The sequence below is a fragment of the Triticum urartu genome, chromosome 6 (genome assembly GCF_003073215.2).
Source record: "Triticum urartu cultivar G1812 chromosome 6, Tu2.1, whole genome shotgun sequence".
Classification (NCBI taxonomy): domain Eukaryota; kingdom Viridiplantae; phylum Streptophyta; class Magnoliopsida; order Poales; family Poaceae; genus Triticum; species Triticum urartu.
This window is the reverse complement of record NC_053027.1, coordinates 168,048,377-168,052,204: the sequence shown is the minus strand read 5'-3', so window position 1 is coordinate 168,052,204 and position 3,828 is coordinate 168,048,377.

Genomic DNA, 3,828 nt, shown 5'->3' with positions numbered 1-3,828 from the left:
GTTTCATTCCAGAGTTGTGAGGATTCCTCGTTCTTCTTCCTTGCGGGATCTCAGGCAACATGACCATACCCTCGAAATCACTTCTATCTTTGCTTGCTAGTTGTTCGTTCTACCGCTATGTGGCGCTACCTACCATTTGTTTATCATGCCTCTCATGTTGCCATGTCAAGCCTCTAACCCACCTTCCTAGCAAACCGTTGTTTGGCTATGTTACCGCTTTTGCTCAGCCCCTCTCATAGCGTTGCTAGTTGCAGGTGAAGCTGAAGTTTGTTCCATGTTGGAACATCGATATGTTGGGATATCACAATATCTCTTATTTTAATTAATGCATCTATATACTTGGTAAAGGGTGGAAAGCTCAGCCTTATGCCTGGTGTTTTGTTCCACTCTTGCCGCATTAGTTTTCGTCATACCGGTGTTATGTTCCTTCATTTTGCGTTCCTTATGCAGTTGGGTGTTATGGGAACCCCTTGACAGTTCGCTTTGAATGAAACTCCTCCAGCAAGGCCCAACCTTGGTTTTAACATTTGCCACCACCACCTATTACTTTTCCCTTGGGAGTCGCGCTCCCGAGGGTCATCTTTATTTTACCCCCTGGGCCGGTGCTTCTCTAAGTGTTGGTTCGAACCGAGCCGCCTACGGGGCCACCTCGGGGAAACTCGAGGGCTGGTTTTACTCGTAGCTTGTCTCATCCGGTGTTGCCCTAAGAACAAGATATGTGCAGCTCCTATCGGGATTGCCAGCACATCGGGCGGTCTTGCTGGTCTTGTTTTAGCATTGTCAAAATGTCTTGTAACCGGGATTCCGAGACTGATCGGGTCTTTCCGGGAGAAAGAATATCCTTCGTTGACCGTGAGGGCTTGTGATGGGCTAAGTTGGGACACCCCTGCAGGGTATAAACTTTCGAGAGCCGTGCCCGCGGTTATGTGGCAGATGGGAATTTTTTAATGTACGGTTGTAGAGAACTTGACACTTGACTTAATTAAAATGCATCAACCGTGTGTGTAGCCATGATGGTCTCTTTTCAGCTGAGTCCGGGAAGTGAACACGGTTTGGGTTATGTTTGAACGTAAGTAGTTTCAGGATCACTTCTAGCTTCACGACCGTTGTGTTGCTTCTCTTCTCGCTCTTATTTGCGTATGTTAGCCACCATATATGCTTAGTGCTTGATGCAGCTCCACCTCATTACCTTACCCTACCCATAAGCTTAAATAGTCTTGATCTCGCGGGTGTGACATTGCTGAGTCATCGTGACTCACGGATGCTTCCAAACAGTTGCAGGTGCCGAGGATACAAGTGTAAGTGATGCTACCGAACTCAAGTGGGAGTTCGGCGAGGATTCAGGCCGTTACTATGTTTCTTTTCCGGATGATCAGTAGTGGAGCCAGTTGGGATGATCGGGGATCTAGCATTTGGGGTTGTCTTCTTTTATTTTGGTTCCGTAGTCGAACTTTGTTTGTACTCTGGATGATGTATGTTTAACTTGTTATTTGTGTGAAGTGGCGAATGTAAGCCAACTCTTTATCCCTTTCTTATTCAGTACATGGGATTGTGTGAAGATTACCCCTCTTGCAACAAAACCACCATGTGGTTATGGCTCTAAGTCATGCCTCGATACGTGGGAGATGTAGCCGCATCGTGGGTGTTACACTAAAAAACGGTTCAAAATAATGACCAGGCTGCGACATGATGTCACGCCATAAAAAGTTGTTAGTTGATTAGACTCATGAAATATTATGCTCTCTACAGATATATGTGGTGCTTGTTTTGCAGAGCCGGACACATTCTTTGTGTTCGAAAACTATTTTGGAGTATTCGGAGGAGGAACCCGCCTTGCAATGCCAAAGATAATCTGTGCGCCGGACACCTCATCATTGAAGCCTGGTTTAGGGGCTACTGAGGGAGTCTTGGACTAAGGGGTCCTCGGGCGTCCGACCTATTGGCGTGGGCCAGACTGTTGGGCCATCAAGATACAAGACTAAATATTCTCTCACCCATGTCCGGATGGGACTCTCCTTGGTGTGGATGGCAAGCTTGACGTTCGGATATGAAGATTCCTTTCTTTGTAACCGACTTTGTACAACCCTAGTCCCCTCCGATGTCTATATAAAGCGGAGGATTTAGTCTGTAGAGGCAATCATAATCAGATAGGCTAGACTTCTAGGGGTTTAGCCATTACGATCTCGTGGTAGATCAACTCTTGCAACCCCCATACTCATCAATATTAATCAAGCAGGACGTAGGGTATTACCTCCATCGAGAGGGCCCGAACCTGGGTAAAACTTCGTGGCCCTTGTCTCCTGTTACCATCAACCTCAGACGCATAGTTCGGGACCCCCTACCAGAGATCCGTCGGTTTTGACACCGACACCCGTCCTCTTGCATGCGCCAGAACACTTAGATACGCGTCATGAAGCTTCTGGATGCAAAATGGGCATCCATAGCCGCTATTCCAGGTCCTAATACGCCTGTTATGCATTCCCGCATAAAGCTCCCTCAGGATTTGCCTGTTGTACCTCCTCTGGACATCTTCATCCTCGATGTCCACATCGTCAGACAACACCTATACAAATAGTAAAACAAATTTTGCATCAAATCAATGATTACATGCCGTGAAGTAGGATTAGGAATTTATGGCTATTTATTTATACATATCTAGAGATTATGGTTTGATTTTCAAGCGCAGTTGTCTATGTACAGACCAATCTTGAACAAAATAATGGCACAAACATATGTAGGTCATTGAAAATCAATTGTCAAGCCCTGGCTAGGAATTATTAGCACGAACACTAATCCTAGTCGGATTACTAGCAGAAATCATTTGCACAGATGAAACAACTAATCACTTATCACCTTTACCATTCAAGCAATCAATACACTACACGGATCTAACGAAACTTACTCAGATTTAATGGATTGGGAGAACATAACCATAGGATTTCTATTCCAAAAAGGGGGAGGCAAGAGTAACCAGAGAAACCTTATGATCTATTTGACACATAAATGGGTATAGATGACTAACCAGTTGTCCATCATCATTGGAGTCGTCGCCGGAGTGGTCATCGGAGTCGTCGCCAGAGTGGTCGTTGGAGTCCTCGCCGGAGTGGTCGTCGGAGTCGGTGTGGAACTCTGCCTCCGGCTATGGAAGCTCGACGCCGTCGACGACATCAGGGTGTAGCGATAACTCACCGGCGGTGACGGCAACCTCTCTCTCCATCTCCACGCCGTGCTCCGGTGCTTTAGCAGCCCCAGCGTCGCCACTCCCTCCGATGAGGCGCTTCGGCGGCATCCTCATACACTGACGGCTTTGAGGACTGAGAGCGGCGTCGAGGATGCAAGCGGAGAGAGAGGATTGTGTGTGCGTAGCAAGGATGGGGGGTGCGGCCGCTCGGGCACACCATTAATATGGAGTAGTGGGAGTTGTGGGAGAAAGGCGGGCGGCCGTCAAACCGATGGCTCGCCTCCCAGTGAGCCTGCGCACCGGACTGCTGGCATGCCTACCAAAGTTTCACACAGCTACTCACACGCCTCCCGATGAGACTGCGCAGTGAGCACGCCTCCGTCAATTCACACACCTGCACGCACGGCTCCCCATCTTCCTGTGCGACGGACGCGTCCCGTCAACTCATGCCTGCTCGCATGCCACACAGGTCGCCCGACGGCACATATATTGTTTTTATATTTGGATGATTAATGCTGCTGCTTTATTGCTTAACCGAAGCATGGCACGTATCCATTGTTGGTCTAACGCTCACGGTTCGAATAAATAATCCATTTGGGATATTGGTTCCCAATTATTAATAATCTCCTGTCTGTAATTAGATAAAG